The 13,217-nt window shown below is 35.6% G+C and overlaps 1 protein-coding gene across 5 annotated transcripts in view; it reads left to right on the top strand.

Moving 5' to 3' along the window:
• Positions 1 to 13,217, top strand: part of LOC134740986 (protein muscleblind) — a 496,603-nt gene that overhangs the window by 344,593 nt on the left and 138,793 nt on the right. For all 5 annotated transcript variants that reach the window (XM_063673685.1, XM_063673684.1, XM_063673687.1 and 2 more), the window contains one exon: positions 6,215 to 6,258. The gene's annotated coding sequence lies outside the window, so the exon portion shown is untranslated. The remainder of the gene's footprint in view (positions 1 to 6,214; positions 6,259 to 13,217) is intronic.

Here is a 13,217-nt window from a genome sequence, read left to right as displayed (position 1 = left end):
TCCGCAGTAGAACTAGGGTCACCGATATAGCTCGCAGAATTGCAAACCTTAAGTGGCAGTGGGCGGGGCACATTGCTCGCAGAACTGATGGCCGGTGGGGCCGGAAGGTTCTGGAGTGGCGTCCGCGTACCGGAAGACGAACTGCCGGTAGGCCTCCAACGAGATGGAGCGACGACCTGGTGAAAGTCGCGGGAATTCGGTGGTTGCGAGCGGCACAGGATCGGTCGGAGTGGCGAGCCTTGGGGGAGGCCTATGTCCAGCAGTGGACGTCTATCGGCTGACATGATGATGATGATGATGATGAATATATTTTTATGTAAAAATAGAAGATTGTACAACAAGGGCATAAAGCGATCCATTTTTTTTTATGTTTTACCCGAGGCAATTGCGCGAGGACCAACATAGTCGAGGATAAAAATGGACATTATGCCTTCTACTTTTCACTTCGATTGTGAGTAAAATATACAAAAATATTCAATATTGTAGGTTATTTTACCGTATTTACTCAAGACTAAAGAAAATTGTACTCGGGCCGGACGGAGGCGCAGGGCACGCCGGTCGGGAGCGCGCCGCCGGTCGGGGGCGCGCCGGCAGGGCTGGCAGTTTGTATGGCTGATTTTGGGCTTTATTGCTAAGTCAATAAGGGTCGTATTAGATGATTTTACTTTATGTTCTAGTTTAGAACATAATAAGCAACTTTATGTCGTCTACGCACGACTTCGCACGAAGTCGAACTTTACGAGCATGAGAAGTGAAAAATATATTAAATAAACCATCAAATAATCGGACTAACTGCATGGCATTTCCTAAAACAAAGTATGAAAGACGTCGTTTTAAAGTGAGCGTCAGGATGGCGGGTGGACCTCTGCGATTTCAACGAAATATTTATAAACATATTGTACCTTCAGTGTACCTCAGTGTACCTTTAATAAAAACCAGTGTACCTCTGTACAAAACGAGATATTTAACAAAAAAAGTCCACCCGCCATCCTGACGTCAGGTTGGCGGGTGGACCTATGAAATCTTGCATTATTTCACGCGAAATGTATGTATTTATAGTGTACCTTCAGTGTACCTCCGTAAACTTTTATTAGAAATCGGTATATCACTCCCTAAAACGAGATATTTAACAAACAAGGTCCCGCCATCTTGGCGGGTGGACCTACGAAATCTTGCATTATTTCACGCGAAATGTATGTAATTATAGTGTACCTGCAGTGTACCTCCGTAAGCTATTATTAGAAATCGGTTTATTTATCCCTAAAACGAGATATTTAACAAGAAAGGTCCCGCCATCTTGATCTTTCTTGTTAAATATCTCGTTTTAGGGATAAATAAACCGTATATTATTTAATAATAAATTACTTAATCAAATTAAATCTTCAAATGGCCATATTCTATAAAAATAGGTTTTTAAAATATTAAAATTAATTATCATAAAAAGGCCTCACCGTAAACTCCCCGCTATTAGTAGCAGTGAATATTTTAACCTAAATTAACAAAGTCGTTAACCTACTTATGAATAAAGCCTGCGCTAAGCAAACCCAATTTCAAATGTCAAAGTCAAGTCAACTCAATAATATGAAAGATAGCAACAAAACATTTGTTAGTCAGCGGCCTTTGTCTCGCTGAGCCAACTAAGCTTTTGAATGCCGCCGCTTCAGACGTTCGCTGAAAAGGCGCACAACACGTTAGCTGCGCCGATACCGCCTAACTTGCACACTTGCGGCTCACGCGGCTTACTTTAACTTATCCTCGCCACTCCGACGGTTATTAGCCCCCACATGGACGTGTTTCAGACACTAATTTACTTAGTTCTTTTATTGTGGTTTAAAATAACTAGATATACAGTTAAGGCTATAGGGATTTGCATTAGTTGGCCTTTTCTCAACGGCCTTATTTTAAATATAATTTATCTATTACCTATTAACATTATTACCTATACGATTCTGAATATGCTTTTGTGTGCTACGTGCTTCTTAAACGACGTACAGAGCTCGTTCTAGACAGCTATCTTGTTACATAAAATTGAATTTCCCGCGACTCGTCGGCTCCGCAATGAATTCAACAATAATTAGAGTTGGTGCGAGAGAGCGTTCGCGGAGCTTACCGGCGGATGTCACAAATCCTAGCCAAGGGCCGGGGCGTGTAATGCAAATAACTGTGTTTACCTGGCCCCACCCGCCGCCGCCGCGCCAATGTTGCGCGATTCATAATAACGGCTTTTATTTCCGTAACTAGCTGCGACGCTCTCATTTTGTCGGTTAACGCGCATTGTGTCACCGCGGCGAAACGAATGCCGCTCCGTAATGGAGTTTTTCGACTGCTTTTTTACATTTATTTCTTGTTACAAAATGTGATTATGTAACTACTTAGAGTACCTAGCGACGTGAACGTACTGCAAATACCACAGGAGTAACACATTTAAACTCTCGATTCGGGGTATTACAACTAAACTTTGCACATTTGCGACGAGATATTTGCCTTAAGACTGTTAATTTATTTGGACCCCGAGTCTCAAGTTCCTTAATGAATTACTTACTATATCTGAGCTTTAATATGTTATGATTATTATTTATTGTCCCATTTGTTTTGCGGAACAACTGTTCTGTGGGTAAGGCGACGCTGACGTGCGAATCATGATACCCTCGAATAACACGCTCTCGACATTGGAGCAGATAGCTCTGACGACTATTTATATCCAGTTTCATGCTAAAGAGTTACATACTTCAACCTACGATATACCCGCACTACTTTGATAATAAATACATGTAAATACCAACCGCACAACCTTACTAACCTTTTAACTTACGGAATACTTACTGAATTAAAATACTATGAAGTTTAAATTAGCAAATTTCCACGATATTTTAAAATGATTACAATGTGTTAAATAAATGGGATTTTCGCGTTCAAACTACGTATTTTAAGGTTCGTTGTTATGACAACGACAACGATGCGATTGAGCATACCTATCGTTATCGTTACCTGATAAGCATAATAAATCTACTAATTTTGTAAATGAGAAAATTAAAAAATAAAGTTTTTAAAACTATATCGTGTTACATGACAAATGAAAGAGCTCGTTGTGAGAATCTCAAATATATATTTTTTGTAATTTTAAAATAAATAGTTTAGAAGTTATTTAAGAAAATAGGCAAAGTATGACCATCCCTTTATCTCCGAAACTACGAGGTCTAAAATTTTGAAATAATTACACAAAATACTTCTTTACCTATAGATTACAGCAAAATCTATTATAAATATGCAGTCAAGTGTGAGTCGGACTTAATTACTTAGTTTTTGATCCGACCCCTACGGATTTTTTAAAGATACTCACGTTTCACATTAAAAACTGTGTAAAGTACGGAACCCTTGGAACGCGAGTCCGACTCGCACTTGGCCGGTTTCTATAAACCTACATGGGAATTGTTGCCCTCATTTTCAGGCATTTTTCTTAAATCATCCTGCAGAAGTGTAAATTATAAATATGAACATGTAGATGCTTGTTATATTTTTTAGATAATATCTGTATATTGTAAAATGGTAGCTAGCTAGATAGCACAGCGACGTATAGGTACGCGCTCCAAACTTCAATTTGAAGCAAACTCGGCAAGAAGCCACGTTTAAGGGCTATTGCGAGTTTAACATTGCTATAATTTGCCGGGCATATTGGAAAACTTGTAATTGGCTTAGTTTTATATTCGCGCAGCAGTGTGTGGGCTAAACTTAAATAATATCATATAGGAGTTATCATTTAGGAATGATGGTAAATTGAAATTGAGTACAAGTATTATATAGATCGTTTTAAGAAATGGTTTTCTAAAGCAGAGATATCGAAGAAAAACTTAAGATGGATGACGCGTCTTTTTTAGGGTTCCGTACCCAAAGGTTAAAAGAGGGACCCTATTACTAAGACTCCTCCATATGTCTGTCCGTCTGTCTATCACCAGGCTATATTTCATGAACCGTGATAGCTAGACAGTTGAAATTTTCACAGATGATGTATTTCTATTGCCGCTATAACAACGAATACTAAAAAGGTGGGCAAGTCCGACTCGCACTTGTCCGGTTTTTTCTTTTCGTTATTCTATATTCTTAGCTGTTATTATTTTAATCAACCTATCCATACATTTTAACAAGCAATCTAATCTATCTATTTATATAAACGTAAAAGTCCTGACTAACTGACTGACTGACTCACTTAAATCAACGCCCAGCCCAAACCGTTGGACCTAGAGCTGAATTTTTCACAATAGGTAGCTTTTATGACGTTAGTATCCACTAAGAAGGGATTTTTCAAAATTCATCCCCTAAGGTGGTGAAAAAGGGGTTGTATGGAGATCATACATTTTTTTGAGTGCGGGACTTGAAACTTTGTATAAAGGCATATTATTAAAATACTAGAAAAGTAATTTCAGCGTTTTTAAAAATTCATTTTAAACATTTTTTTAAGTGCGCGACTTGAATCTTTGCATAAAGGCATGTTATTAGAATACATGAAAAGTGATTTCAGCGTGTTTAAAAATTCATCCTCTAAAGTGGTTAAAAAGGGGTTGAAATTTTGTCGTGGTCCTAATTTTATTTTAAGCTAGGTACTTGAAACTTCATAGATATATATATAATTAAAAGAGAAAAAAACTTATTTCAGCATTATTGAAAATTCATCCCCCAAGGTGGTAAAAATGGGGTTGAAAGTGTATGGAGGTCAAATATTTTTTTGAGTGCGAGAATAGAATATTTGTATAAATACAAGAAAAGTTATTTAAGCGTTTTTAAATATTCATCCCCTAAAAGGGTTAAAAAGGGGTTGAAAGTGAATCTATTACAAATGCTTTGAAACTTCTTAGAAAGGCATTGTATAGCGTTTTTGAAAATTAATACTCCAAGGTGGTGAAAAGGGGGTTGAAAGTTTGTATAGAGATCAAACATTTCTTTGAGTGCGGGACTTGAATCTTTGTTTAAAGGCATATTATTAGAATACAAGAAAAGTAATTTCAGCGTTTTTATAAATCCATCCCGTAAAGTGTACTTGAAACTATGTAGAAAGATATTTAATTAAAAGGGAAGAAAACTTATTTCAGCATTTTTGAAAATTCATCCCCCAAAGTGGTAAAAAAGAGGTTGAAAGTTTGTATGGAGATCAAACCTTTTTTTGCGTACAGGACTTCAGTCTTTGTATAAAGCCATATTTTTAGAATACAAGAAAAGTAATTTTAGCGTTTTTAAATATTCATCCCCTCAAAGGGTTAAAAAAGGGTTGAAAGTTTGAATCCATTACAAATTCTTTGAAACTTCTTAGAAAGGCATTGTATAATATTCCAAAAAAAAATATTTTAACCTTCTTAAAAATTCAACCCCTAAAAGGGTTAAAAAGCGGATGTAAGTTTATATGTGGTACAAATTTTCTTTTAAGCTAGGAACTTGAAACTTGGTAAAAAGGGCATTATATTAAAATAGACGAAAACTGATTATTTACACCGTTTTTGAAAAGTTTGTATTAATAGTTTCGGGAGCGAATATTTTTTTAAATAGTGGACTTGTAAATCTTCTAAGAGGGTCGAGAGGGATTATATCGGGAATTTTTTTTTTCAGTTAGGGTCTTGAAACTTCGTAGTTTGTGAAAGACAAATTTCATGCGTTGTATAATTATTAACAAATGATTAACCGTCCCTACTAATATCTTTTGCTGCATAATGTTCTACATTATGCTCATGTAGAATATATAACCACCAACATATAAATCCACGCGTACGAAGTCGCGGGCAACAGCTAGTAGACTATATAGTAGTAGTAATGTATTAGTAGGTTTAAAAGAGATATTTGAATTTCACGGGAAATGCATTTGTATAGTCTCAAGCTGATTCAGCAGCATGATCTCACTACTCTCACGAGCACCGCTGCATTGGTTCTAAAATAAAACCAGCATTTGAATGCGTAATACTCGCTATAAAAATTTTAGCTCCTTTGCGCCACAGCTTTGGCCAAGCGTATTACATGCTTTAATGTGCACTGTCTAACCTCATTCTTTAAGAGTGTTGTAAATTTTACATAAAAATGCTTGACCTTCGAAATTGTTATTACAGATAAATTATAGTAAATTAGTTTATTTGGACATTCAGTGTGGACTAGTATACAAATGTGTTATTATAAAATTGGTGAATACTTTTTTACCTATTTACCTACTTAAATAAGTATTGTTTTTTGTTTTCAGATTTTGGCCCGGAGTCATATCATTATATAGGAGCTAACTTAAAAGTAAGTGCTCAACATAAACATTGCAAGCTCTTACACTGAGGCAATTTGGATAGGAACAGTTCTAAATCGGTCTCCAGTACGACCAATGCTTTTTGTATCTTTTTGTCTGCCTGAAAATTTATTTCGTATTTTAATATCTTGCCGTGTCTGCGTGTCATATTTTTCATGATTACTCTCTTGGCAAAATACCAGGATCTTTTCCGCTTATCTTTCATAACTTTTGCTCAGCAAAATGGCTCAAGATTCCTCGATATTTGTCTCGGAGCTTTTTCTTGATAATTTTCACCTTCATATAGTACTACCGAGTGGCTGTTAGTGATTACAATATATGCTTTTAGTCTATTATTTCAACAAATATAATGTAAGATTACAGAAAGGAAAGTTAATATGTAACATTCTAACTTGAGTTTGAGAGACTACTCTCTAAACTGAACCTGCAGGCTCTGTTCAGATATTTGTGAACACCTTGGCCGCTCCGATATATCTGATGGCGACTGTATTACGAATGGTTATTAACCGAAGAAATATATGTTTACTTAATATTTTTTATGGAAACACAGACTGCAATTATTCAAACATTTTTCCCGCTTGACCTTCCACTTGTTTGTTTTGAATTGTCTGAACGAGTGAAGGTCGTCATGCGGGCTCTCATTGTTTTTGTGTTGTGCACACACGGGCCCGCACTAGAGCACAATCCCCGAGAAACACGAGCCATTGTCCAGGGCTCCGGGGCGGTCCGCATTAATAAATGCCAGATTGCCTCTCCACTCGACGTCAAGCCTACATACCTGTGGCACTATTGTACCTCCAATTGCTCCCTGTTTATATTACAAACTCCGTGTACCTCGCATTCGCACTCTCACTTCAATATCAGTCCGAGCTAAATTGTAGTGTACATAGCAAGCCATGGACAAACACTGCGGATGCGAGCGTAAGCTCTACTCTAGATCTTATATAGGATAGGTCTTAATTCTGGATAAGTCTTAAATTTTAGTTAACTCAGAGACTAATTCTGGCTATAATCTCCGGTTTTTAAGTGAAAACCAATAAATACAGTATCCTGAAATACATTTTCCTGTAATATGTAGCTTACTGGATTAATATAACATTGAAAACTTTCGCATTTTGCACACATATTAAAACATATTTATACCCGGGTCTATCGCGAATTTATATTGTTACCTTTATTCGCGATAGACCCGGCTATAAATATGTTTTAATATACTGGATGAAAGTTTTTTTAATACGTTAATTAATTACCTTTATTAATTAATTAACAGGTGATAACAAAAAAAATAGAATTATTAAAGGTGGTAAAGAAATTATATACAGGGTCTGAAATTAAACTTAAGTATATATATGTATAAGCAAAAAAAATACACTGTTTTTCTTACTAAAACTATTAATGCACATTAGAATATATTATGGTCCATGATCCGCTATTCGACGAAGCTTAGTCAAAATGGTCGCACAAGAACGTTGGAAGGCAATCTTTTCCATTTTGCGTACACAAGATTTTATCCTCTCTATCAGCTGAGCACAATTTTCGGCTCTCCAATTATTCTTGTAAACCAAATGAATTAAATACCCGAAACATTGAGGAAGATTTGTTAATGGAGTCCAGAAAACTGACCGTTTTTTTAGCATAATGCGACGACGCCTTATCCGGCCAAAACACATAAATGCCATCGAAGTGATTTTTCTGAATAAATGGCATTAATATTTTCTTCAAGCATTCGTTTTGGTATATGTTTTGATTCACGGCTAAACCACTAGGTTTAAACCACAGTTTTGAAACTCCTCTTTCGGATATTACGACATACATCATAACCTTTTGCTCAAACTTGTGTTTGAATTTGTTTTTTTTTTATCCGAAGGCGTGGTAGATATGAAATTTGCTCAACGGAAAATAACTTTCATCATCTAAAATGAAACTTTTTCCAGCGTAATTTCGGGTCATCCAGCGGCATTGGGTTTTAATGGTCGAAATTTGTTTTTCTGTATATTCTGGTGCCCCCATCTTTCGGCATACTATTCTAACCTTTTTAATGATTTGCAGATATACGGTTGGCTACAATAAAACATTTTCGCAGCATCACGTTGGCTCAAGGTGTCAGAATCATTAAATTGGGTATTGAAGCATTTTCAGCCTTCTTTTGGTCATTATCTTTGCCGGTCTGCCACTGCCCCTTAAACGAGTTGTAGTCTTAGATGCCAAGATTCTATACACAGTAGATGCTGGTACATTCTCTTAAGTAAGATGATTCACTGTAAACTTTTCCCTAACATCAAATTAGAATGATAAAAATGTACAATGCGTTTTCTTAGGATTTCTTGTTTAGATGCTATTTTTGACATCATTGATGTCAAAAATAAAAGTTAATAAAAATTACATCAATATAACAATTGCAGGAAAAAAAAGTGACTACCATCACGAAAGAGGAAGCAACAACATTACATACCGTCAACCGGGGTGAATAGGGAAGGCTGGGGTGAATAGGTACAAAACATAAAATGGTATCTACCTGACAATTTCGTCAAAAATACCTACACAAATAGTATTATACAAAATTTAATGTTATTTTCAATCGAATGATACAATTAGTGTGGGTATTTTTGAAGAAATTGTCAGGTAAATCACATTTTTAGGTTTGTCCCTATTCACCCCAGCCATCCCTATTCACCCCGGTTGACGGTACCACTTTTTTGTATGCGGCCAGTATTTTTTATACAGAGTGCCATAAGTATTCTATTTTTTTTGTTATCACCCGTTAATTAATTTTAATGCGTAGCGTTAGTGCTGTAATAATTGTACATTACTACAGAGGCTGGGAAGTAAGGGGTTGCCGGCCGAAAATGAAAATGAAAGTTAACTAATAACAATCGTTACAGGTCCGAATGCATATAGACGACCGAACGTAGGGAGGCCGGATAGTTATGAGGCCGACAACCCCTTTTCACGGCGATGTATGTATAGTGCTTTTCTCAAACATGCAATGAAATAAATAAAGAAATCTCCACGAACAAGTTTGCAAACAAATCAAATTATTTTATTAAATAATTTGTTTTGTGTTTTTTAAGTAGTCACACTACTATATATAAATTAAAAACTGTAATAGATGTCATATATTAAAGAAAAAAAAAGCTTCACCACTTCACTTCAGGGCTTCGTCACTTTTTCTTTAATATATGACATCTATTACAGTTTTTAAATCTCCACGAAATTAAAGTTTTATTTTCCAAAAATACTAAAAGTAAACTATTAGGCACAAAATATAACTACATACCACCTATACCTATCTTTATCACACGTGTCGTATATTTTACACATGTAATCTATGAATTTATTACACAAATTTTCAAGATATATTTATGTATCTTTGATTGTTTCGCCTTGCATCCGTCTGACTGTAGTTTTAGCCACATAACTAAGTTTACATAGTTTTTTATGATGACATTATGCTTCACATCATACATCGTTGCCTTAAACATGGAGTATAATTAACAGGTATTCATTTAGAATTTTCGTCGGGAACTCATATTAAATAACACATTCAACAACGCACAATAAATCCAATAAAATAAAATTACAGTATGAAAAATGTTCAACTTTACCTCCAAAACGTTTAAAAAAATACCTTGAGTAGACATTTTTACCGCTAATATTTAAATGAAATATTTTAAATCTGTATTTGTAGTTAAATTTGCCATTCAATATTATTGGAATTTGTTAATAATGTTTTTTGTTTGTATATAAAATATACAAATAAAACTGCAAAATATATCAAATATCGTTTATTGATTTTATTTATAACTAGGCGTATTGGCAGTATGTCATTCCGAACCAAAAAGAAAATATTGGTTATAGTATGTCATTCCGAACCAAAAAGAAAATATTGGTTATAGTTTTTTTATATGGCTGAATGCCATGATGCTGATACAAATACACACATGATGACACAAATATATGTGAAATGGAAATTAAAAAAGAGCTACTTTCCGGCCAAGCCTGCAACTTTGTATGAAATTTCATTAAAGACCTCTCGTCTAGCCGCGCCCGAGACGTGATACTTCCCAGCCTAATATGAAGAACATAATATCAATATTTCATTACATTTTTGAGAAAATGTATGAACACACTTTCTTTGAATTATAGAACAATATATAGTTTAAATATTTGTGTACTGTACCTACATATTTTGTTATTCTGAGTTTATTGCATAATTTCAGTATCAAAGATTGCCAATTAAGTGGTAAGACTGTAATTAGTCTTTACCACAAAGACATTTTAATTGTCAATCATTGGTAAGCAATAAGTAGAACAACAGATCTTATTTATTACTTCCATTCCGCTTTGCAATCACATTATTTGCAATTACAGTGAAATTACACAGTGAATGCACTGAACATACTGAATTTAGTGTCTGGCTACGTTGATAATATGTATGTTGATACTGCGTCAGGTAGCTTGAGGCTAAGGCAGTATTTGGAGTGAGTGTGTATTTCTATACCAGTAATCCTTGCAAACAAACTTGGTCCAATCAGTTGTACAATTTCTATTAGTTTTTCATATAATAACGAAACTTTTCATACCAGTATTAGTCTGTTTTATGTTCAAACATTCTTCAAGCAATTTGATTTCGAAAATGTATTCGGCAACATAATAATTTGTCTATAACAGATGAAATGGTTGCGGGCGGGAACAACCCCTGCTCGTTTCGGTATTCTTTGGGGTAAAACAGTATCCTATATTTATTATCCACGGGCCGTTAGAGTTTTACGAGCTGTAGAGGTGGTCCGGGAACAAAATTCTATCTTCTAGCGTAGCAATCTAAAGGTTCTAGTGCGCCATTTCAAACTTTGATATCTAAATACTAAAACCATATTCTCAGCCATGCATTCGAGTGAAACACGGAGTATTTTAAAACGCATAAAATATGAATGTGATGTCATCCTCATATAAATTCAATATGCCCAATGAAACGAAAGTCGCTTGTACAGTATACTATTAGTCATGAATAATCAATGTGCGCAAATAAACGATTCATTTTGAAAACTCGATATTTCTGTTTAAGAATAGAGTACAAAGAGATGTCATTCTCGAAACTTTGTCGATGGACGCTGAAACCTTAAAGCCCCTTACAGTTCATGTCCGCACTTGGCAGAAAAGTGTAAGTAACATGAAGAGAACTTTCCACTCGAGGTACAGTCGTACTTACCTTGTCTGGAAAAGGATCAAACTGCGGTGCATTCACCGCAATGTATTATGCAGTCCCGGAGCGGAGCCAGGGTGCTTGTGTAAGCGGCTCGGAATCACTTCCACTCCCGTCCGTCGTGGAACACTGCGATTCCTTGACGATTTACTATTCCAAAAGTTAAAAGAAGCATTTCGATTCCTATATCTGTCGTAAATTACTTACCATTGATATATTCGATGAACGTTACCTGCTGTACTGCTTTGAACGGTTTGATCGCTTTGACTATAGATCCTTTTATTTAGTAAGACTTCAGAATTTTGGGTATTTACTATAGTTTCACAGTGGGGAGAGATCTTTTTATCAAAAATGTATTATGCATTCTTTATATGACCAACAAACCAACCAACAAAAATTAAAGCACAAGCACTTCAATTTCTTGGACAAATTCTTAATGTTGCAGCCGAGCAAGCATATAAGTGGCCAAGTTTTCGTAGCGTCTTTTACCTACCTATCCTAGCGGCAGGAGTATTTAATTTACCTACTTGCAGCGCAGTATACTGTTCATATCATTAATGGTATTAATCATGATCACTACATAAGCCAAATGTCGTTTATGATTCATTTTGATATCTAAATGATGTCATAACACATTATAAAGTTGGAATCGTCCTCACGGACTAATTAATATCTATGGCTTATCGTGCTACGGCGTAGCGCGGCTTGTGCCTTTGGTAGCAACCTGCTAGCAAATGCCTTGACATTATCTTAATTTAGTACATAAATATTTTTTTAAATTCTAGTTATTATTAGATGGAATTGCTTAAAACAGCTTTACAAGCTTTTGTCTAGTTTCACCCGTCCCGTTGTCTGTATATTTGTAATCAAATCTTGCCAGCTAAATTAGACCCACTTCCTATTATTCCAATGTGCTGAAACTTCTCATACCTTTGTAAGTTAGGTGACAAGCTAGTACAATGTTATAGTACCATTGAGCTGATCTGATGATGAAGACCGGTGGTGGTCTACTCAGAATGTCTGTGATAAAACAAGACAATCTGATTGTTTGGGTTTGTTAGAATTGTCTCGATGATACTTCTTCTTCTTTTCGTGTCGTGGTTCCATTGTTATTGTTATACGATGGATGCCCAGTAGGCAGCGGTGTTGACAGCACCGGCTGTCGCGTCCCTCAGATCCAGTTATACGAGTTATAGTTATACAGGTTGTCCCTAGCCATTGGACACAGCCGAAATGTACATATGCATTAGGGTATTTAGAACCAGTATACAAAGTATCATAACAGCCGGTGTAGCGGTTACGAAGAAATTAACAAATTACGATTTTTTACTTAGGAGCAGCCTGTATGTATATTAGTAGCTCCTGAGGTAATAAATAGTATGAAACCTTCTTCACCTTTTTGATTATCTTTTTTATTTATGTCACTAATACGATTCTGACTTTTGACAAATGTCATCATTGCCGCACATTTTCGAACAAATTGTCAGAAACATTGCCAATGATTAATACACTATGTTTCTTTTTGTTGTTGATTATTGGAAAAATATTAACGTTAGAGCATTCCTGAAAAGCAACCCTACGTGGGATTTCAGGGTTTGTCCAATGGCTAAGGTCACCCTGAATGAGTTATACTTGACTGTTGAAACGGAAGCGATAAAGGCTTTTATCAAATTTAATAAAACTTATTATTTTCTCACTTGAGTCGGAAAGGGTGGGTGAACGGGTAGTCCCATTGTCTCATTAAGT

This window comes from Cydia strobilella, chromosome 4 (assembly GCF_947568885.1).
Source record: "Cydia strobilella chromosome 4, ilCydStro3.1, whole genome shotgun sequence".
Taxonomy (NCBI): domain Eukaryota; kingdom Metazoa; phylum Arthropoda; class Insecta; order Lepidoptera; family Tortricidae; genus Cydia; species Cydia strobilella.
Note: the sequence above shows the minus strand (reverse complement) of the source record. Positions and strands in the feature narration are given on the sequence as shown.